The 25114-nt window shown below is 43.2% G+C and overlaps 1 protein-coding gene and 1 long non-coding RNA gene across 2 annotated transcripts in view; both read right to left on the bottom strand.

The window, feature by feature from the left end:
- Positions 1-25114, bottom strand: part of LOC123625663 (immunoglobulin lambda-1 light chain-like) — a 995149-nt gene that overhangs the window by 833616 nt on the left and 136419 nt on the right. The gene's annotated exons all lie outside the window — the stretch shown is intronic.
- On the bottom strand, positions 20870-24596 carry LOC123625691. The gene is made up of 3 exons (XR_006730617.1): positions 24576-24596; positions 22551-22604; positions 20870-20895 (listed from the first exon to the last, which is right to left on the bottom strand). It is a non-coding gene; the product is annotated as an uncharacterized LOC123625691 (long non-coding RNA).

The raw sequence follows: 25114 nt of genomic DNA, 5'->3' as shown, positions 1-25114 counted from the left end.
TTTACGGGTTTTCTCCCTGCTCCTGCCTCTGCCAGGGCCATTGCACGGGGTTCCCGCTCACTGCCTGTGAGGGCGTCATCGCTGCTCCGCCGGCTCCGCTTCCCTGTGCCCGGGGCCGGGAGCCACTAGGTGGCGCTGCGGACTCTACTTATAATATTATTGTATAATAAAAACGATGATTTAATATGCAGTTGTCCCTCAGTATCCAGATTGGTTCCAGGAACTCCTACGCATGCCAAAATCCCTGGATGCTCAACTCCCTAATAAAAAATGGTGCAGTATTTGCATATAACCCATGCACATCCACCCATATACTTTAAACCATCTTATTACTTCCAATCTCCAGCACGATGTAAACAGTGTGTGAACAGTTGTTATACTGTATTGTTTAGAAAATTATGACAAGGCAAAAAATCTTTATAAGTTCAGTACAGGTGCAATTTTTATTTTGAACACGACCCGTGGATGAAAACAAGGATGCGGAACCCATGCATATGTACAGCTTATTAACCGTTGTTATGACCTGCCCATTTTTTGAACCTCACAAATATTTAAAATAAGCATCATTATTTTTCATACACCTACACTTTTACATTTCAATGCACAGTAAAACAAGATGGCAATAAGAGATTGCTTTTTAGATATTGGTAGTAAAATCAAAGAGAGGAATCTGTCTCAAAGGATAGATTCAATATCCTCTCCTTGGGACCACATGACTCCTTAGCAAATAGGCTGTATGTCCATCAATCTGGACCTAAATCAAATATTCTAAATAGTTGAGCTAAAGTGAGTGAGAAATTATATCAGGTATTAGTGAAGAGTGAATATTAATTAATAAAGCTAAGGCTTTTCCATCTTGAGAAAATAACAGTCAAATTAAAATGGGAATTTTACCTATAACTGTGTGCTTTGCAGAATAAGCATGAACTGTTTACAAATATATAGAGAGTGGTATTAATGAAGTTAAATGTACAGCACTGATTTTGTCTAAAAGCTAAGAAAAAAATGTATAAATACTGACCACGGGCAATATTGTTGAGATTTAAAATACAGCTGACCCTTGAGCAATGTGGGAGTAGGGGTGCCCAAACGCTGTGTAATCAAAAATTTCAGTATAAGCCGGGTGGAGGTGGCTCACGCCTGTAATCCTAGCACTCTGGGAGGCCGAGGTGGGAGGATCACTCCAGGTCAGGAGTTCAAGACCAGCCTGAGCAAGAGTGAGACTCCATCTCTACTAAAAATAGAAAGAAATGATCTAGACAGCTAAAAATATATATAGAAAAAAAATTAGCTGGGCATGGTGGTATATGCCTGTAGTCCCGGCTACTTGGGAGGCTGAGGCAGAAGGATTGCTTGAACCCAGGAGTTTGAAGTTGCTATGAGCTACGCTGATGCCATGGCACTCTAGCCCAGGCAACAGAGTGAGACTCTGTCTCAAAAAAACAAAACAAAACAAAACAAAAAAATTTCAGTATACTTTTTGACTCCCCAAAAACTTTACTACTAATAGTCTACTGTTGACTAGAAGCCTAACTGATAACATAAGCAGTCAATCAACACATATTTTGCATGTTATATGCATTATATACTGTATTCTTTGAATAAAGTAAGCTAGAGAAAAGAAAATGTTACTTAAAAATCATAAAGAAGAGGAAATAGATTTACCATTCCTTAAGTGGAAGTGGATAGTCATAAAAGTCTTTATCTTTGTCTTCTTCAAGTTGAGCAGACTGAGAAGGAGGAGGAGAAAGAGCTGGGGTTGGTCTCGCTGTCTCAGGGGTAGCAGAGGTGGAAGAAAAGTGGACTTGTGCAGTTTGAACTGATGTTGTTCAAGGGTCAATTGTGCTCAAATGAGAAATTTCTGAAAATGCAATACATTTTTTTAATTTTCAGAAATATTATGGGGGTACAAACATTTTGATTACATATATTGCCTTTGCATCACCCAAGCCAGAGCTACGAGTGTGCTCATCCCCCATGCAGTGCGCTCTGCACCCATTAGTTATGAGTTTACCCATCCCCACCATCCCCCTCCCACCCACGCAGCACCCAATGAGTATTACTTCCATGTCAGCACCTAAGTGTTGATCAGTTAGTACCAATTTGATGGCGAGCATGCCATCACCTCTTAGGTGAATACATTTTGAAATGTGGGTTCAATGTTGAGTTAAAACATTCGTACCTATTGGTGGTAACCTCCCTATCATTAGTAAAAATCCTGTTTCCCCAAGAATTAAATCAAAATATAATCAGATGAAAGAGGCGAGGCCAGGTGTGAGTAGGTGGGAGGAGATTCCTTCTAAATAAAAATGTTTGCAGGTCAGTTTCACTATGGAATTGAGCCACCTTTGGGAGGTGAGTAGAGGAGAGGTGAGTCCAATCTTAATTTGGTTTTACTTCTTGGATTTCTACAAAAGTAATATACAGGAAGGCACAGTCTTGGCAATTGAATAATGTATTCACGCAGCAAGTGCCATCTGAGACCCACTCAGTGCCAGGCACAGTGGGTGCACTTGGGGCCTCAGGGTCCTCTGCTCCAGGATCTGTAGGTGGGACCAGATTCTCCATACCCAGGCTGGAGATGTGGCATATCCCTTCTTGTCTCAATCAAATCACAGCTTTGGCTACTCTAGGAGACAACAAATTGGGTTTCCCCCAGTGACTCAATTCAGGCTGGCAGCTGCTGCTGTGGGTCTTTGCCACGGTCAGGTTGGACCAGCCGGGGAGCTGGAGGGGCTGAGTCTAGACCAGAGATATCCAATAGAAACATAATGTGACCCACTATGTAATTATAGATTTTCTAATAACCAAAGGAAAAAGAACCAAATCAAAATGATTTTAATTGGTAAAATATTTTTTGTCATCTGAACATGGGTTTACATTGATGATACAAACATTTTTCAAGTTTGTTCAGCCAGGCACAGTGGCTCACGCCTGTAATCCCAGCACTTTGGGAGGCTGAGGAGGGAGGAACACTTGAGCCCAGGAGTTGGAGGCAAGCCTGGGAAACATAGCAAGACTCCATGTCGACCAAAAGAAAAATTCAAAATTAACCAGGCGTGGTGTTGGCCACAACTGTAGTCCCAGCTATGCAGGAGACTGAAGCAGGAGGATCTCTTGAGCCCAGGATTTCGAGGCTACAGTGAACTAAGATCATAACCACTGCACTTCAGCAAGACCCTGTCACTAAGGGGAAAACAATGTTTTTTTGAGACAGAGTCTCCTTATATTGCCTAGGCTGGTCTTGAACTCCTGGGCTCAAGGGATTCTGCCCATTCAGCACCGCCCCCCCCCACCCCCGCCCCCAAGTAGCTAGGAATACAGGCACACACCACACCTGGCACTTTTAGGGTTTTTTTAAACCAAACTTCTGAACATGAATCTTCACAATCTTGGAGAAAAAGTCCTTTTGAATAAAATTACTGGTCTGGGCTGGGGGCAGTGGATCACGCCTGTAATCCTAGCACTCTGGGAGGCTGAGGAAGGCGGATCCTTTGAGCTCAGGAGTTCGAGACCAGCCTGAGCAAGAGTGAGACCCCGTCTCTACTAAAAACAGAAATAAATTATCTGGCCAACTAAAATATATAGAGAAAAAACTAGCCAGGCATGGTGGCGCATGCTTGTAGTCCCAGCTACCCGGGAGGCTGAGGCAGTAGGATTGCTTAAGCCCAGGAGTTTGAGGTTGCTGTGAGCTAGGCTGATGCCACGGCACTCACTCTAGCCCAGGCAACACAGCGAGACTCTGTCTCAAAAAAAAAAAAAAAAAAAAAAAAAAAAATTACTGGTCTGATGAGTGTGGCTTTAGGAAAGACCTCCGAGTAAGTTTGACTAATTTCCTTGATCAAAATATAAGATTTTATTTTCATGATCCAAAACTATTCAAAATTGTCAGAATCTCACCTTTTGGCACAAAAGATGTCAGGGTGGAAATCTGCCCTTGGTTCTTGGTATGCTCTTGACCAAAGAACGACCAGACACACCAAAGTGTCAATTCCAGACTAGTATCCCGGTCCTCTGACTCCTTGCTTAGAAAAATCACCAGCAAGGCCAGGGCAACAGAGTAACCTCAGGCAGGGAACAGTTTCCCAGGAGCAGCTCTGCAGTGTAGAATAACACGGGTCTGCCTGCGACTGGAGAGAGACCAACTCACTCACCCACTGACTCACTCACTGACTACTGACTTCTCAGATTGTTTCCTTTTATTAGCCCAGTCTGGGATCGGGCTCTTGGGAGGTGTAGGATGTTGGCAGATGATCAACAGGTGTCCTCAATATCCTATCTGCACATACAGCTTCCCTCTAAGAAAGCCCACCAGGGGTGAGGTGGAGGGGGGTGAATCACAATGCAGACTCAAGCTAATGGCATATTAATTACCCTTAGGTTACTCTAGGTCACTTTCTAAATCTTAGTATACCTGGGCTGGGGAATTCCTAGATTGATAAAGCATTCCCTCCTTCCCCAGGTGTAGCAGTTGCTCTGGAGAGGATTAAGGGTGGGGCAACGCCAAAATCAAGTGCCCGCCCTTATCCTTCTTCCCAGGTGGAGCAATTGATCAAAACAGGGAACCTTTGTCCCAAGAAGAGCCGGAGATCCTAACTATCTACCTAACAAAATTAGCTCCATTTACAGATTAATTTTGATGCTCAATATTTCATTCCAACAGTTTCAGTCCTAATCCCAAATCCTATCAATACCCATAATATGCAAGATCTAATCTAGAATGCTAATATGACAATATTTGTCCAGATTAATTTTTAAAACCCTTAAGTCAAAATGACATCCTTTATTTGTGGCAATCTCTTTACAGCTTCAATAACAATCCAATTTATGACACAATTAAATCAAAATCTGATTGCATTAAGGAAGTTAATCAGGGCGTGACTAGGGTGGGAGGAGGGACCCTCTATATAAAAACTCCAGGTAAGTGGAGCTCACTCCACAACTGAGCTGTCGGTGGAAAGAGGTGGAGGCTAAAGGAGAACCTAGGGGAGGAGACGTGAGTCTGAACTCAGGTGATTTCTTTCTTTACCTACTAGATTACTACAAAGGACAGATATTAGAGAGCAAGGTTTGGAGAATGTGTGGTTACTAATTCAGCAAGTGTTATTTGAGGCCAACTCAATGCCAGGCACTTAGGGATACGGGGTCCTTTCCTAGGAGCATAAATTCGATTTTCAATACCCAGGCTGGAGAAATTACTGTCTTCCATTTCCTTAGTCATAGCTTGGCCAACTCTATAAGATGATGAATGGAGTTTCTCCCTTTGATTTGTTCAACCTCAGCTATTGGAAGGGAGTTTTGCCACAGCCAGATTGAAACAATTGAGCTGCTGACTGGGAATGTTAGAGAGTCTTTGGGTCTAGACCACTGCTGTCCAACAGAAATATAAAGCAACTCACTCATGTAATTACACACTTTCTAGTAGCCACATTAAATTAGGAAAAAAGTCAAATGTTAATACAGAAAATGTGATATCATTTCAGCATTTAATCAATGCCTAAATGTTCTTAACAAGATAATTTACATTCTTTTTCTCATTACATCTTCAAAATCCAGTGTACTTCTTTTTTTTACACTGAAAGTTCATCTTAATTCCTATAAACTGAGCTGGACAGCTGAGTCTCCACCATTTCACCACACGTGCTTCCCAAAGGAAGAACCATGTCCTTCATTCCAACTAGCATTTCAAATATCAGAAGTTCAAGGCCAGGAGTCTTTTATAGACGTATTTATGTTGTGCTTTCATTACCTGTTACCAGGCACTGCTATACCTATGCATGTAAAGATGAAAGAGCCCCAGGGAGTATTGTCTTTCAACTCATGGACTCCAATATCATGTACATTTTTCCGCAGAGGGTGGCCATAGCTGAACAATTTAAAGAAGCAAGTAAATGTCTCATCTGCCTGTCTTATCTTGAAAAACCCATGCGCCTCGATTGTGGCTGTATCTGCTGCCTCCAATGCATCAGCTCACTCCGGAAGGACCCCAGTGGGGAAGGTGTCTCGTGCCCCTCCTGTTCCGTGGTCACTCAGAAGAATGACATCCAGCCCCATTGCCAGCTGGGGAAGATGGTTTCCCAAATCAAGGAACTAGAGCCCCAGCTGAGAGCAATTCTATACCAGAACCCAAGGATGCTGAAGTTGCAAGGTAGGGAATCTGTGCCACCTGCTCTCAGTCCATCAATGGCCCTTGAAAAAGCAACTGTTGTGCCCTCTGAGTAACAGTTCTCACCTCTGAGCATAGATCAGGGACAGCTGGAGATTTTGAAGGAAATATAGTATTTAGGTCACACATCCCAGCCCTTGTGCCACCAGGGGCTACTGAGCCTTTGAAACATGGCTAGTGCCCCACGTGGATATGGGATGTATGGAATAATATGTTATTTAAGGAAATTTTGCATGTTATTTTTTTGATATGTCTACAGAAAATTTTTAAATTATACTCGTAGCTTCATTGTATTTCTTTGGGCAGGGCTGACCCAAAACACAGCTTCTCAAATTTGAACATCCATTAAATTACCTGGAGATCTTGTTAAAATGCAGATTCTGATTCTATAGCATGGGGCTGGCCTGAGAATCTGGATTTCTGACATTTATAAGTAAAATTGTTTTTCCATCATTTAAAATATTTATTAGATATCTATATTTGGAATGAGTCTGTGCTAAATTTTATACCTTTGAGTGTAAACAAAAATCACGGTCTGTCTCCATGGATCTCATGCACTAAATGGAAAAAATCTTTAATAAAATAATCAAAAAACTTAATGTAAAAAGAATGCCTAATATAAGAGTGACTTGTAACAAATATATTTATTCATTCTTTATATGAAATTTGACTTAATTAGGGAATGCATCTTTCCACAGTGGATATGACCTTGGACATTGACACGGCCAACAATCAACTCATCATTTCTGATGACCTGAGGTCTGTCCGTTGTGGACATCTCAAACAGAATTGCAGAGAGTGTGCTGAGAGATTCAAACAGGGAATCTGTGTCCTGGGCTCCCCTCGGTTTACCTCTGGACACCATTACTGGGAAGTGGACGTGGGCACAAGCAAAGAATGGGACCTGGGTGTTTGCAAAGAATCTGTTGATCGACAAGAGCCAGTTCTGCTGTCTTCAGAATCTGGCTTCTGGACTGCGGGTTTGAGAGAGGAAGAGCTCTTCGCAGCCAGCACTGTGCCTCTAACCACCCTCTCGGTGACTCCCCGGTTACGCTGAGTAGGCATTTTCCTGGATATGGATATTGGAACCATTTCCTTTTATAACATCAGTGATGGATCCCACATCTTTACATTCACTAAGGTGCCTGCTGCAGAGCCACTGCGCCCGTTCTTTGCTCCTGAAAATTCAGTTAGAGATGATCAAGGCCTCCTGAGCATCTGTCCCATGATGCATCCAGCTACTGGCAGATCTCTAGTTCATCCTGAGCAAGGCAGATAAACTTGTAGCCACAAAATCATGTAGACAAAATCTCATTGTGCTGGAACTAAAATCATTTCTGTTTGGGTCAACACATGGGACAAATTCATAGCAGAAAAATATGGTACATTTCAAGAATCATGAATATAAATTAAGTAGACATTTCAAATATTAAATATCATCACAGTTGTCTTTTGGGTTTTATGTTTATATTTCTGTTCCAATAAATAGGTTCTAAGCTCTCAGATCAATTTCCAAATGTTTTCCTTTTTATTTTCTGTAAGAGCTGTGTGTTAAGGAGATTATAAATAGACATTTGGATGTGATCCAACTCATCATGTGATTTTCTAAATGATGAAGAAATAAGCCCTAATATAAATAGTAAAAATATATGTGTGTAGGTATCCTGTTAAAAAATGAACCAATACCTGTGTAATATACAGAAGTTAGAAGACAACTTATCACCATCACAACAAATTTTATCTGACATTTTCTTGAACCTGACCCTGTCTGTACTATAAAAACTGAACCATTAAGTCTCTAACTTAGGTTAGACTCCTGGGAGAAGCTGATGTGCTCACTCATTCTGTCCTCTGCCGTCTACATTTAATAGAGAAGCAAGGCATGGATACCCACTATCATTACTTCTTCTTTCAAAAAAATCAATAAAATCAAATAATCTTTAGCAAGATTGACCAATCTAAAGAGGGAAGACACAAATCATCATTATCTAGAATGAATGAGAGAACTAACCACCAGATCTACAGATAGAAAAAGGATACTACAGAATATAGAGAAAGGATGCTACAGAGTATTACATAGTTATGCCCATAAACTGAGTAACTGTAATACTAAAAACATACAAAGACATGTAAAAAGAAAACTAAAGATCAACAAACATATCATACACATAAATTCAAAGATTTGCAAAATACGGTATACAGAAATTTGATTTATCCATATATTAAAGTACTCCATTCTGACCAAATGGGTTGTACTGTGGGATTACAAGGGTATTTTGACATTAGAAAATAATGTAATTTACAATATCAACAAAAACTATACAATCATGTCAACAGGTGCAGAAAACATTTGACAAAGTTCAACAACCATTAATAATAAAAACTAGGGGGCTGGGGGTCAAAAGCAATATACATAACCTAAACCTTTGTACTCCCATAATAACCTGAAATAAAAACGTAATAATAATAACAAAAACTATCAGCAAACTAAATATAGGAAGGAACTTCCTCAGTCGGGAAGAGGCTATCTTCAAAGAATATAAGGAAATCATGCTTAACTGTGAAAGACTGAATGTTATCCCCATGTGATCTGGAACAAGGTAAGGATACCTGGTCTTATTCAACCTCATGCCACCAACTGAGCCAGTGCAATACAGTGAGAAAAAGAAAGGGTACATATTAATACATATAGAAAAGAAAATAATAAAGTCTCCTCTGTTTTTAGGTGACATGATTGAAAATGCAATAAAATCAATTTTTACACGTTAACTGATTCACTATTCAGAACCACCCAAGGGCAGATTCTGTTACTATCTGCACATTGAAGAAGAGGAAACTGAGGTTCAGAGAGGCTGTTGAGCAGGTCCTGAGGGAGAAGATGTGTGCTAGAGGAGGAAGTGGCTGGATAGCAAAGGACAATCATGCAATAGGAAGAGTCCAAAAAAGTGAAGAGTAGAGGACACTTCCTGATGCATTCTATGACATTTGCATTACCCTGATCCCAAAGCTGGGCACCGACAGTGCAAGAAAAGGGAACTGCAGACACGTGTGTGTCAATGGGTGAGAAAAGAGCCACAAGAAAACTGTGTGCACATGTGTTTTAGAGCATGTGTATGTCGGCTCTGGGGCAGAGCACAGATCGTGGACTAACAAGGCATAACAGCGTGAGTGAGCAACAACTGGAGGAGAGAGTGAGAGTGTATACGAGAGTGTGTGTGACAAAGGGGTGCGTGTGCGTTTCAGAAACTATTCCACAAAAATCAAAGAGGAGGGAATTCTCCCCAACTCATTCTATGAGGCCTGTATCACCCAAAAACAGACAAGGATACAACAAAAAAGTAAACTATAGACTAATCTCCCTGATGAGCACAGACATAAGAATCCTCAAGAAAATACTAGCAAACCAAATTGAACAGCATACCAAAAAGATCATACACTATGATCAAGTGGTATTGTACATCAAGACCATGGGGATGGTTCAACATACACAAATCAACAAATGTGATACATCACATAAGCAGAATCAAAGATAAAAACATTAATAGATGCAGAAAAAGCATGTGATAAAACTTAACACCTTTTCATGATAAAAACCTTCAAGGAACAAGGCATAGAAGAAACATTCCTAAAAATAGTATATGACAAACCTACAGCTAACATTATGCTGATGGGGAAAAGTGGAAAGTGTTTCTTCTAAGGTCTGGAACAAGACAAGCATGCTTACTTTCACCACAGTCATTCAGCATAGTACAGGAAGTCCCAGCCAGAGCAATCTGGAAAAAGAAAGAAATAAAAGTCATTCATATTGGAAAAGAGAAAATCATGATATCACTGTTTGCTGATGATATGATCTTATATTTAGAAAAACCAAAAGACCTCACCAGAAAACTCTTAGATTTGATAAATGAATTAAGTAAAGTTGCAAGATACAAAATCAATGTACAAAAGTCAGTAGCATTTCTATATATCAGTAATCATCTAGCTGAGAAAGAAATCAAGAAGGCAATCCCATTTACAATAGGTACAAAAAATACCTAGGAATAAATTTAACCAAGAAGGTGAAAGATCTCCACATGAAAAACTACAAAACACTCATGAAAGAAACTGAAGAGGACACAAATGAAAAAAGACCCCATCCATGCTCATGAATCATGAGAATCCTGGTGCGATCAGAGACACTGGCTACTGCTCCGGGAAGCTCTCCTTTGAGTGCAGCATTCACTTCTTGCATCCCAAGGCAGTTGAGCCACACCTGGAGGAGGATGACCTGGAACATGACTCAGCAGTTCTGTGTGCAGCAGAAACCCAGGCAGGTGACAAGGGGGCCCCAAATACAAGGTTCCTCCTCACAGGGCCCATGCAAGAAGTAGGCTTGCTAGGGTCAGAGGCTGGCCTGGCCGTGTTCCTAGAGGCAGCCTTGCTTGCAGGGGTGCTGAGCTCCTGACTTGAAATTAGGAGTTTCTTCTTGGGTGGACCCCTAAGGATGTGGCTAAAAGTAGGGGCAACAGTGCCTCCAAACACAGAGATATTCATCGTGCTGGTTCCCACACTCACCATGGGGGTGTCCTGGCCAGGAGAGTTCCAGCTCTTCAAGCCCAGGCTTCCCCCATAGCTTGTGTGGTGCTTGGGGCCCCTCTTCTTTCTGCTGTAGTGCTGAGTGCTCCAAAGGCAGGGCTCAGATCTAGGGCTGCCTCACTGCTCTCAAAGCCCACTAGTGTTGGTGAAACCATGGATCTCAAGGAGGGTGGGCTTGTGCTGCCCAGAATTGAGCAGAGATGCCAAATATTTGGTAAATATTGGTTTCAGGGCTGGGTGTGTAGGTGGCAACTGCAAAGCCAGAGGCAGTGCATGAGTCAGGGGAAAAAATACAGTTTTGGTGCCAGCAAAGGCTGGCTGGGTGCTGGCATTGGTGCTGTAGGTGGAATTTGTGGGTAACAACCCCCCTAAATCTGAGCATGTTGTGCTGCCCCAGGCTGGGTGACCTGGACAAGAGGTCGGGGAGAAGAGGCTGGAGCTGAAGCTACCAGGTCTTCAAGCTGGAGAGAACTGTCAAAGGCAGTTTCAAGGCCTGCTCAAATGCACATGTCGAAGCTCTAATCACCAACATGATGGCATTTGGAGGCAGGGACTTTGGGAGGTGATTAGATTTAGATAAGGTCATGAGGGTGAATCCCCCCCGTGATTAGTGCCCTTATAAGAAGGAGAAGAGGAGACACCAGAGTTTTCACTCTGTCCTCCAAGTGAGGACTAACAAGAAGGCGGCCACCTGCAAGCCAGAAAAGGAGTCCTCACCAGGAACCAAATCATCAGGCACTTTGGTCTGGCATTTCTAATCTCTAGAACTGTGGACAAAGTTTCTGTTGTTGAAATCACTCAGTCTATGTCATTTTTTTACAGCAGCCTCAGCGAACTAAGGCAGTCACTCTGAGAAGGTGATAATGTAAGAAAACCCCAGTACCCGTGTAGTCCACAAAATGCTCAGGCTGCCATAACAAAATCACATAGATTGAGGAGGATCTTGATTTTTTGGGAATAGTTTTCAGGAAGAATGGTATTAGTTTTTCTTCACACATTTGGTAGAATTTGGCTGTAAATCTATCCAGTCCTGGGATTTTCTTTGTTGGGAGACTTTATTACTGATTCAATCTCATTATTGTTCTGTTCAGGGTTTCTACTTCTTCCTGGTTCAAACTTGGTAGGTTGCATGTTTCCAGGAATTTATGTATTTCCTTTTGCTATCTAGTTTGTAAGTGTATAGTTCTTCATAATAGTCTCTGATGACATTTTATATTTCTGTGGTGTCCGTTGTAATGTCTCCTTTTTCATTTCTAATTTTGTTTACTTGGGACTTATCTCCTGTTTTCTTGGTTGGTCTCACTAGTAGTTTATCAATTTTGTTTATCTTTCAAAAAACCAACTTTTCATTTTGTTAATTATTTTTATTTTTTACTCTCTGTTTTATTATTTCTACGCTGATTCGGGAATTCCCTGCCCAGCGATGTTTTCTGGAGGCACATGCCAGTGGGTTAGACAAGGAGGCCGGACTCCCTGCCCTCTGGACTCGAGCTGGTTGCTGGAAACACGGTGGGGAGGTGTGTGGGTTGGACTCGGGTGGTGAGGAAGCATGCGCGGACAGACCTGACAGTAGAATACTGTGGGATTCTGGGAGGTGGGGCGCTGAGACAAAGCCCGCCCCCATCCCCCCCCCAAACACACACAGGAAAACCACCGTGTTTGACAGGAGCGAGTTCTGCATTGAGGAGGAGCCCACCTCTGGGAGCCATGGAAACCAGGCACATCTTATTCAGGCACTGGGGCAGACCTGAAGCAGCAGCCCCTCTCCCACCCATTCCAACCAGGAGAGCAGTTCATGCCAGGAATTTGGCAACTACTCCCTCTCCCCACTGGGTGCGTAACTGCAGGCTGAGTCATCCACAGAGAGTATGGTCCACACTTCTTCCTTTGTGGACTTATAGTGGACCCAGGGTGCCCAATATTGGAGTGCCCCGCCTGCCGGTGTTTCATAGAGAGGCACCCAAGCGGGGCAGGCACGCAGGCCAGGGGGAGTGTGAGAGCTGGACAGTCAGATTGTGAATCTCAGATGGCCCCATCTCCACAAGCAGACTTTCCGGCTGAGCAGGGTCACTTCAGCCCCTCCCTGGCAGCTTTCCCCAGAAGCTGGGAGCAGACCTCTGAGATCTGTCAAACTAGTTACCTTACCAGCTTTTGTGGAGCCTAAACCCAGCCAGCCCAACCCAGCCCCGCCCAGCCTGACTCCCCCACCAGCCTCTACTGTGGCAGAGAATAAGGACAAGCCTGGAAGTTCCAGGGCCCCACCCACCACCTGGGGCATTAGGTGCTCCTCCCGAGAGTAGGGCCAGTCACAAAAACAACAGGCAGCCTGTTCCTTCTGGCAATCGCCATCTACTGACACGGAGGTCAGCTTGCACAGCCCTTTATGACATTTACTGACTCAGTGGTACAGGATGAGATCGATGATCGATTCTAATGCACAAGCGCCCCCTCCTGTCTCAGAGATTAAACTGGTTGTGCCAGTAGGATTCACAGTGCTAGTTAGAACACACGCTGGGGAAAGAGCAAGGATTTCCAAGGCCTCCATCCTCTCCCATGAAAGAGAGACAAGGACTCTGTCCACACCCACAGCTCAGCACTGCTAGAGCATACAAGCAACTGAGAAAAACCATTACACTAAGGATTATCCATAACTAAGGCATCTGTCAGGAACATAGATCGCCATCAGAGCACTCACAAACAAAGCCAAAGGTTCTTACCCAACATAAGCTACAAACAGCACCATATGAGGTTGGGGAGGGGAGGATAGGGAGCCTCATCTAAGCAAGAGAAAATCCAAAACTATCTACGGCTATACCACCCTGAACACACCCGATCTCGTCTGAATAGGATTTTTAAAACTTTTACTTCCATCACTTCTTCTAGGTGGTTTCTTTAATATTTAAAAGAACTAATGATTTTAATGTCCATTCTGGAATCTATGATATATTGCTATCTTTAATATTTACCTAAAATAATGCTCTAAATTTTTAAAACCAGAAATGTGGCCTAAAGACCATGAAGTATAAATGCTAAGGCAAAAAAAAAAATGACTATATAGAAAACAGAGTTGGTTAAAAACATGAAACAACTGGATTTTAATGGCAAAAAATAAAATACAACTTTAGTAACTGTGCATATTAGAGATTAGTCACAGGTGTCAGTGACTGTTCCCTCCTGGAACAGAATCAGCGAGGGTTGCTGAGTCTTCACAGCCTGAGAGCTGGACCCTGAAACAAAAACAGGCACATGTCATGAGTGAGGAAGGAGGACAGAGGATCACCTCACATGCTGGTTTGAACTCTAACGAATCTGAGGAGAGTGAGGAGGAGCAGCAGGAGAGGAGCCCAGGCCTTGATGGGGATGTGCCAAGGACACTCTGGCCACACAGCTGGTGCTGCCTCTGTGGTGGCCTTTTATCTCCCCTCAGTTCCCTGGGGGCAGAGTTTCTTTCTGGGTGGTGCTTTATTCCAGTCTGAGCCCTTTCCCACCCACAACCACACTGTTCTGTGTCCCCAGGCCCAGTTGTGGCTCCAGTGTCAGGAGGCTCTGGTGAGTGTGAGTTCTGAATGTTTCCCTGGGCAGGAAGCAGCTGCTGTGACCTCCAACCCAGGCCAGTGAGCAGGGACCCAGGGCCCATTGAACTTGAACTTGCTTCTGGCCTTGCTCACCCATTAGCACACCTGTAGTACCCTGGTGACCCCCTCCAGAGAATGCTAATGGTGGTGAGTGCTATGCAGACTGAAAGGTCACCTTTATCTTCTAATAAATAAATGTTTAATCTATTGAACATTTCTACCTTGCTTGCCCGGTCAAAGCAGCTTCACTGTTTTTTATGTCTTTAGCTACTTCTTGTTAGTAATTATTGTTCTCTGGTTATGCTAAATAGCTTCCCACATTTCTGGAATAATATTTAGGTGTTACCTGTCCCTGAGTCCACACAGTGAGATTTTACTTTCTCTATCACGATATTCAGCCCTCTAATTTCTATTTTGTGTATGCATAACTCATATTTCATTTCTGAATTTTTCTCATTTTCCATTTGTGAAAAAGTGTCTATTATTGCTCATCATAGTGATTTTATGATTTCCTCCCTAAAATGTCTGTCACAGAACTCCAGTAACTCCAGCATCTCAGTGTTCGTGTTTACTGATTGTCTTTTCTCAGTCAACAGGTGATTTTTCTGGATCCTGTTATGACGTGTGATTATCTTTATTGTATTTGGGCATTTTAGAAGTTATATTATGAGACTTTGGGTCTTATTGAATCTTCCTGTGGTCCTGGATCCTCCTGTGGAGTGCAGCACAAGGGCCAGGGTGTGTGGTCAGCTTCCCAATGGCCGCAGCAAAGTGGAGCCCTGACTCTCAGTGCTTTGGTGCTGCTGACTCCTTCCTGGCGAGCATGGGCTGTGATTGATCCTGACTCCTTGCTTCCAAGTGAGGTACAATTCATTGTGCCTGTGTCACCTCCATCCCCATCACTGTGGCCACTGTGCCATGAACATTTAGGCAATGACTGGACTGTCTGGAGAAAGATGCTGACAGATACACAATGAAAGGGACATCCTTACTCCATGAGTATAAAAGAACATCCTAACTCCATGAGCATTTGTTTGCAATGTGAATGTTCACATTGCAAACAAATATCTTCTTGGTTTTTGTCCATTTAGAGAGGTTCCTCCCTTATACCACTTCTCCAGACCTCCTTGTCACCAATTTCCAACTATGTCCCTTCCAAGTCCCTGACCATCCAGAGAAACTATTGGCCACAGCTCAGAAATTTCTTCTAAATTCTCCCCCATTGGGCAATGAAAGAACCATAAAAATGCTTTAGAAATTAAAGAAGGAAGCAGTGCAAAGGCCCTGAGGGAGAAACGAGCACACTATGTTAAAGAATGTCAAGAAGGACAGTATGGCTGCAATGAAATGTTGAGAGGGGGAGTAACCAGATGGGGGTGAAGCAGCAAAAGGAAGCTACTCTGAACATTATTACAAGGCCATTTAAAATTGGAAACAAAGACTTTGTACAGGAAGGAAAGGTAGGACCACAAAACAACCAGGAATCAAAGAACAACATGGTAAGTATTATCATCCTTATGTACTGATTGTAACATTGAAAGTGAATAAACTAAACTCCATAATCAAAAGACATAGAGTGGCTGGATAACAAAAAATCAAGAGCCAACAATCTACTGACTACAAGAAATCCACTTCACCTATAAGGACACACAAAGACGAAAACAATGTGATGCAAGAAGATATTCGCTGCAAATGGAACCCAAAAAAGAGCAGGGATAGCTGTACTCCTATCAGACAAAAGAGATTTCAAGACAAAACATATAAAAGAGAGAAAGAACATCTGTATATAATGATAAAGAGGTCAATTACAGCAGTAAATATACATGCACCCAACACTGGAAAACCTGGATATAAAGTAAATATTACCAGAGCTACAGAAAGAGAGACCACCATACAGTAATTGTTGTAGACCTCAACACTGCACTTTCAGCACTGGACATTCCATTCCGACAGGAAAGAAACAAAGAAACAGTGGACTTAATCTGCACTAGAGACCAAATGGGCCTAATAGATATTTACAGAATGTTTCATCCAATAGCAGCAGAGCACATATTTTTCTCCTTGGCTCATGGATCATTCTTAGGGATAGACCACATGTTAGGCCACAAAACAAGTCTTAAAAATCTCACAAAAACTCATAAAATCATACGAAGTATTTTTTCTGGCCACAACGGAATAAAACTAGAATTCAATAACAAGATGAACACTGGAAACTATATGAACACATGGAAACTAAATATGTTCCTGAATGACCAGTGGGCCAATGAAAAGATTAAAAAGGAATTTAAAACATTTTGCAAAACAAATGAACATGAAAGCACAATATATCAAAATCTATGGGATACAGTAAAAGCAGTAATAAGAGGAAAGTTCATAGCAATAAGTGCCTATATCAAAAAAGTAGAAAAGCTTCAAATAAACAACCGAATGATGCATCTCCAAACCTACAACAACAGCAAACCAAAAGCAAAATTAGTGGAAGGAAAGAAATAACAAAATCAGAGCATAAATAAAAGAAATTGAAATAAAACCAAATACAAAACATAAACAAAATGAAAAGTTGGTTGGACAAAAACCGTATGAGATTTTAATTAACGGTCAAAAAGTACTCAATAAAATTCAATATCCAATTGTGACAGAAAGTATCAAAAAACAGTATAGAAGGAACTTACCACAATATGATAAAAAGGCATATATGACAGAACCACAGCATGTATCATACTGAATGGGGAAAAACTGAAAGCCTTTCCTCTAAGATCCAGAAGAGGACAAGGATGCCCACCTCACCACTGCTACTCAGCACAGTACTGGAAATTCTAGCTAACACACAGAATCTGACAAGAGAAAGAAGTAAAGGGTATCCCAACTGGAATGGAAGAAGTCAAATTATCCTTTTTTTTTCACAGAGTATATTATCTTATATCTAGAGAAACCTAAAGACTCCTCAAAAAACTACTAGAAGTGATAAACAAATTCAGTAAAGTTGCAGAATAGGAAATCAACATGCAAACATCAGCAGCATTTCTAAATGCCAGCAGGAAACAATCTGAAAAAGAACCCAAGACAGTAATTCCATTTACGATGGCTACAAATAAAATAAAATACCTAGGAATAAACTTAAACAAAGAAGTGAAATATATCTATGCTGAAAACTCTAGACATGGATGAAAGAAATTAATGATTACAGACCAAAAAATGGAAAGATATTCCAGGGTCATGGATTGGAAGAATTAATGCTGTTAAAATGTCCTTGCAATCCAAAGCAACCTACAGATTCAATGCAATCTCCATCAAAATACCAAGAACACTCTTCTTCACAGAGATATAAAAAATAATCCTGAAATTTACATGGAGCCACAAAAGACCCAGAATAGCCACAGCCATCCTGAGCAAAAAGATTAAAACAAACATTACCGGACTTCAAATTATACTACAGAGCTCTAATAACCAAAACAGCACAGTCACAGCATAAGAACAGACACACAGATTACTGGAACAGAATGGAGAACCCAGGCATAAATCCACACCTCTATAGTGAACTTATCTTTGGTAAAGATGCCAAGAACATACAGAAGAGAGATGATGGTGAACTCTTCAACAGACGGTGCTGGGAAAACTCAATATCTGCATGCAGAAAAATTATGCTAGACCCTTATCTCTTACCATATACACAAAGCAAATCCAAATGAATTAAAGACTTAAATCTAAGATCTGAAACTGTGAAACTACTGAAAGAAAACATTGAGGAAATGCTTCAAGACACTGGTCTGTGCAAGGAGTTCTTGAGTAATTCCCCCAAGCACAGGCATCCAAAGCAAAATTGGACAAAGGGGATCACAGCAAGTGAAAAAGCTTTTTGCAACAAAGTAAACAATCAACAAAGGGAAGTGACAACCCACAGAATGGGAGAAAATGTTTGCAAACTCCCCATGTGACAAGAGGTCAATAACTAGAACATATAAAGAGCTCCAAAAATGCAACAAGGAAAAAGAAATCAAATAATCCAATTTAAAAATGGGCAAAGGATCTGAGTAGACATTTCTCAAAAGAAGACACACAAATGGCAGCAGGTATATGAACCAATATTCAACATCATTAAGCACCAGAGAAATGCAAATCAAAACTACAATGAAATGATACCAGTTAAAATTCATTAATCAAAAAGATGGGCAATAACGAATGCCACCGAGGATGTGGAGAAAGGGGAACCCTCAGGCAATGTTGGTGGGAATGTAAGTTAGTGCAACCACAATGGAGAACAGTATGGAGATTCTTCAAAAAACTAAAAACACAACTACCATTTGACCCAGCAATCCCACTGCTGGGTATGTAGCCAAGAAGAGGGGAATTCAGGATATAGAGAAGGTATCTGCACTCCTCTGTTTATTGCAGAGCTATTCACAACAGCCAAGATTTAGAATCACTGTCCAGCTATCAGGAGCTCACTCTCCCTGTCTCTCTGATGCTCCTTCAAGTCCATGGCATAGGAGCTTAGAAAAGAGGGTGCCGGTTCTGTTGAGGATGGAGGTCAGGGGCATCGTGAGAGGCCAACATGACCAGAAGCATCGGGCTTTCCAGTCCTGGGGCAGAGGAAGGTGCAAGCTCTGGGTAGTGACCGGACACCATGACCCATGAGGCATAGACAGAAGTGAAACCAGAGTAACTCCAATATAAAAGTGTCATCTGGAACATTGATGAACCTAATCTACTTATACAGCTACATGTGGAGTTCGCTGTGTGTGTTCTGGTGATCCCAGAATGATCTGGTATAGAACTTTAGTCTTAAATACAAATGTAGAGAATATCTGCTGGACCCTGTTTTTTCTAAAAGGGAAATGTTGCTGCCATATCATCTTCCTCTGGGGAAGGGCTCTTGTCATCCTTTAGAAGTAGAGGACTGGAGAGGACACAGCCTCGTGGGTGGTTCTGCTGCACAGTTGTGGGTGGGGAAAGCTGAGGGATTTTACACATTGTGGCTGTTTCATCCTCCAGTTCCCTCTGTCTGTCTGCTCATGCACCTTGGCCTCCTAGGACACAGTGTGGAAAGAGGTGGATGGGTGCTGTAAATTGTGGGTCATGTTCCCTTCCTGTTAAAAAGCTGCCATATGTCAGGAAGGAGAAAAGTCACAGAAGCATCAGCCAATACTCGATGGGCCTAAGACACGGGACAACCTGAGCTGTCCTGAGCCCTGTCCCTGCTGTGTTTCTGTTCACCAGAGCAGTGACAACCTCCCGCTGTCCTGTCTCATTACCTATTTAATATGCATGTGGCTTAATTTCTATCTCAGGAGACTAAAAGTTAGCTCCAAGAAATAAAAAATCCTGTGTCTGTCTTACTAAATATTCCCTAGCCTGAGTGCAATGGCTGGCACATAGTAGGTGTTCAATAAATAATCATAAATGATAAAAAATGGATCAATTGTATGATAACACTGGCCCATATCAACCCAAAAAAATAGTTACTTCTAGTTTTCCGAGTTTATAAGCTTAGGAACATGGAGCTCTTATTGACAAATAAGTATAAGTGACGTACAAAGAAAACCAAATGAGAATCTCATCTACCTTTTTGAGAGCAATACTTTGTGCCTAAAAGCAATGCAATAGCATATATAAGATATTCAAGCAAAGAAACAGTGAACTGTGAACCTCACATTCAGCAAAACTAACATTCAAGTGAAAAAGACCCTTCCACACTGTCATGGAAGACCTTAAGTAATATTATTTCCATGATCCCTTCCAGACAATGAAGAAACTTCAGACCAAAAAATGCCTAGAAAGAAAGAAATAAAAGGTATGTCACAAGTGCTAAATTTCTGGGTATTTGCACAACGAAGTCTAAATGAGTGTGATGTGAGAGGGTGGGATCTTTCTGGTGGTCACTAGGGTGATTGCCTCGTAATAAATTATTAAAATCTTTCTATGTTGCAGTGCTTTTCTACATATCAGTTTTATTTCATATGAAAAGGTTTTTAAAAAAACTGTAATAGATAAATACTGTTTAATGAAACAAAGTTGAGCATGAAATATAAAGTATCACTAAAGATAATTCTAAATACATACAATTCACAAATGAAATAGCTGCAGCTACATGAGCTGACTTGGGGAGGGCAACAGTGAGCCGGCCCTTGTTCTGTGGCCTCGTGTCTGATTCAAGCTTCCCAACCCTGTGGCAGCTGCAGGTCCCCTGGGACCAGGCTGACAACTACACATCACGGCCTGCCCGGGTGTCGGCACAGGACTGTGCAGCACAGACACAGGTGCAGGGACCACTGGGGAGGCACAGAGATGGCAGCAGGGCTCTCTGCGGTGAGTGTGCAGGACCCAGAATGGAGGGAGATTTTATACACATTAAAGATGCAAGTATATCAACTGCCGGCTGAGACTAGACCCTCCAGGGAGAGAGTCAAGAAAGGAGGGAAAGAGGGTATGGGAAGGAGCCACAAGGAGGAGTTGATGGATAGGAAATAGAACAAAACAGCAATGCAAACAGGAAATAAATTACATGCAAGGTGGTAGTCCAGTCTTCATCTGAGAACCCTTCCTCCGCATGCACCAGAGCTAGGATCATTAAAAGGTGGCCTTGGGGAAAGAAAAAACAGAGTTAGATTTGAGGTAAGAACTTGGACCCTGCTGCTCCTCATGTTTTATCTCCCAATGAGAGAACCCAATTCTTCCTCATCTCTGCTAACTTGTCCCAGAACCTCATTCCTTCACCTCTGCAGTGAGTAATGGGTTGCGGTTCTCCAGGGCCCCTTATCCATATTAAAATCTGTAACTGTAGCCAGGAAGGGATGCCTGTGTCATCCTGTCCCTGCCAAAGACAGCCACTGTCCCCATGGCCTCCTGTGCATGGCACTGCCTTCCCTCTCCCGTCTCCCTCCATCATCATATTTTTCTGTCACACGGGATAATTGGTGGAAATATCCAGGCTACCATGCTACCCACCCTAATCAATCAATTGATCAATTCCAAACCCAAACCTAGGGGCCACCTGTCATAAGCCTAGGATTGCACTGGGTCCTGTGGGAGAGAAGTACGACCAACATATTATGTCAAGCAAGGTTTGTTGAGCTGAGTTGACCTCAGGAACTTTGGAAGCACTTGATCTTCACAACAACCCTGTAATTTCCCTAAGAAATAAGAGGGGAGGAACACACTTTTTTTTAAAAAAGGGTGTCTCAATTCCCGTAGTCTGCAAGTGAGACAAGCAGTTGTTGCCACGTTGATAAAGGGGACCTACCAGGGTTTGCACTGAGCCAAGGGAGGGCTGGGAGGGAGGGGACCTGGCAGGCCTGAGGAAGGGGAACAGTGGGGTCTGACAGGAGGGTGGGGACCAGGGCAGCACTGTCTGGCTGGAGCAGTGGGTCTGAGAGGAGCAGTGACCTCTGGCCCTGCTGCCCTGAGGCTCTGTCCTGGTCCTGGTCTATTCCAGGAATTAGGTCACTGGGACTGTGAGAGCCAGTGAGGGCAGCAAGCCCAGCAGCCCCTCACGCAGCCTCTGGAGTCCTGCTGGCCTTGGAGGGTCTCAACGGGCAGTGGGACATGGGTCTCTCCAATGGAAGAAAATCCAGGTTTTATTCCCAGACCAGGAGTTGGCATTTGGGTGAGGAGCGGAGGCCAGAAATCTGCTCAAGATCGTGTTCTTCCTTCATGTCTCCAGGAAGCCGGGGCATAGGTAGTAATCCCAGAGCAAGAATTCTTTACCTCTCCCATCCTTGGATTGTCTTTTCACCCAGAGGTAGATGGGACAGAACACGAAGGTGCTACTCTAAGTCCCGAAGGTCCACAGAAAGAGGGTGGCCTTCTTGCCCCTCACCTGTCACACTGGGAGGTTCCCATAGTGCTGGTGGGGTACGTGTTTCCTGTCAGATTTTCCCAGTGTGGGTCAACAGTCAACATTCAAACCATGATGCCTTAGGCACATCTCCCGAGAGTTGCTGACCAATGAAAGCTAAAGGCTCTCATGTTTGGCAGAGGCAGAAACAAGAAAAAATAGTTCTTTTTGGAAAGATTATCATCATCCGAGAAAGCGAAAAAGAGGCTACAAATAGTATGCTCAATGCCCATAGACCTAACAGCTCCTATTCTCACGTCAGCACGGTAGGAAAAGAGCACATATTTCTCTTTTTCTTAGGATTTCATGCCCCCTGCCACAGTATCCCGAGCAGCTGGATGAAGCCAGCGCCCCCCAGGAATCTCTCTCCTTGGGACCTGGCTCAAAGGTGGTTCCCTACCTGCGGAGTCTTCCTCCTCATCACTGGAGGGATACCGGATGTTGTATGTCCACTCTGCAGAGACACAAACATGAGCAAGGATGTTGTCCAAGGGACTGCCATGCCCATCCCTCCTACTCCAGGTGAGGCCACCTGGATGACACAGGATCACCCTGCTCTTTCCTCTGGGATCTCAGACCTTCCCTGGACCCAGTGGAGTCAGAGGGCTTCAACAAGGCACTGCTCACAGTTGCAGACCCTCAGGAGAGAGGATCCCCCTTCCTCATCTCACTTCCCCATTTCCACTGGAGCATCACAGCTCTTAAGTCCACCCTCCTTAACCTGAAACTCTAACTCGCACACATGCTGTGAGTTAGGTGAGTTCAATAAGCAGACGCTGGGCCAGGCTGCCCAAGAGGATGTGTTGGAATGATGGAGCTGCTGTCTGGGGCATAGACACACTATTATTGGGCACGTATAAAGGGGCTCGTATAATGAAGTGGTGAATTTTTAAGTTTACTTATTTTAAGGAATTAAGACGTGAGCAGGCACGTCTGTCTACTGATGACCACACTGCCTAGCGCAGCTCTAGGATCCAAAGATGACGAAAACAGAACTCCCCTCCCCGGTGTGTCCTTGCAGGATAGTTGGCTGCTCTGATCCAGTCATTCATTGACTGCGCACAGTGTCAGGGCCAGGCACTCTGTGACCCTGGGACACAGTGACAGTGAGGACAGCGTGCAGGATCAGAGGGATTTCCTGCAGAGGGTGCTGTATTAAACAGAGAGGAGGAGCATGGCCCTGCACACACTCCCTGGGCAGGATCAGAGCAGGCAGCACAGAGGGGTAGGGGGACACCTCGTTGTCCTCAGGAGCCCACCCTCATCTCTCCTGAGCCTGACTAGAACCTGGGAAAGCACCTGGACTACTGTGGGGCCAACAGGCTGGACACACTGAGGAGGGAGCCTTTCCCCACCTGAGCTCGTTCCCAGCCCAGGGGTGTATCTCTCAGCTGCTCATGGGGCCCAACCGGCTTCCCAGGGCTGAGCTCTGGAAGGGGGAGAGACGAGGAGGATCCAGTCCCTGCCCTTGCAGTGACCGGCCATGGCCCACGAGTGGGAGGAGGCTCGGTGTTGGGAGACTGAGTTTCCACGTGAACGTGGCATTTCCTATTCTGGGCAACAGTATCTGAAGATTCATGTTAGACCTCAGTGGAGAAAGTTGGAGGGATTTTCCCCCCACTCTGCCTGTGGGCTCCTCCTTTGCAGTTTCCTGAAAGAACTGGGTCCAGCGTGTGGCTGTACCAGGGTCTAACTGCAAAAGCAGGAGCCTGCCCCACTCTTTGTGCTGAAGATGGTTCTGGAAGGTTAATTTTGAGGTCGCTCCTAGAAAAGGTTTGTGAAGGAGGGACATGGCAACAGTGAAGTGTCATGATCACTCACATCTCAGGAGAAAACAGAAAGGCCTATAAAGCAGTGAGATTATTAAATCAATGAAGTTGTAACTGACACGAGCAGGGATTCCCAAAGTGAATCCTTTCAGAAACTAATGAACAATTTCCAGGTGTAGATCGGATTCATTTTAAAGGTTAATTGAGAAACATGCAGCATGCAATGAACTGAAAACATGAAAAACTTGAAATTTATGAATTTTTTTAAATGCTTATAATTGTGCTATAGTGATAATTGTATTTTTCCATTAAAAATGTAGACACTGGTAATAGGATAACATATATCTGAAGAAACACTAAAACATGCAAAAATACACACTCACACACTATCAAAATCCAACCACTGGATTCACACGCAGACACAGTCCACCGCATGCACACAGCCCTGCACCACCTAGAGGGAACACAGCTGCTTCCAAGACTATTGACAGTGGCTACGGTTCTTTGGAAAATCAGCTTCTATCATCACACCCCCAATCCTCCTCTACAGCAGACAGCTGGATTCAGGGCCTCCCCATAGGAAGGCCGACAGGGTAGTTCCACCTTTCCCATCATCTAGTCATGCTTTAGTAAATGGGGGGTTCTAGAATACGTACTCTCTGTCTTGACTCCTGAGGCCACCTGTAATTACAGAAAAGGAATTAGCATGAGCATGAGACCATTCCACGTCCTATTTGCAGAGGGCTTTTGTGCACTTGGTGACAGTGGAAAACAAGACAGGAGAGAGTGGGAGAGGCAAGGAACCCCAAAAGCAAGAACGGAGCAAACTTGCTCATGCCTAAAGTCACAGCCTTCTGTGGAGGATGTATCCCTCAAGCCCATTTTGATTGGCAATTACAAAAACTTTTTCCAAAGAGATAAAAATGCTGCTGAGGAAAAGTCTCACTAGAATAGAGGCTGTAACTGATGCCTTGATATTTTAACGACATCTTGAATCTTTGAGTCAGGTCTCAGTTGGCAATACACTCTCAGCCAAAATGTTACCCACCAAGGAAAACACATAAGACATCTCAAATATCCTTGTTCAGCTTGTCATATATTTTTTCAATTGGAAAAGAAAGAAACCAAGAAAGGAACATTTTCATTTCAGACAAAGACAGGTGGCCTGACCTTGGACATAGATGGAATTATGTCT

Source organism: Lemur catta, chromosome 21, assembly GCF_020740605.2.
Source record: "Lemur catta isolate mLemCat1 chromosome 21, mLemCat1.pri, whole genome shotgun sequence".
Classification (NCBI taxonomy): domain Eukaryota; kingdom Metazoa; phylum Chordata; class Mammalia; order Primates; family Lemuridae; genus Lemur; species Lemur catta.
Note: the sequence above shows the minus strand (reverse complement) of the source record. Positions and strands in the feature narration are given on the sequence as shown.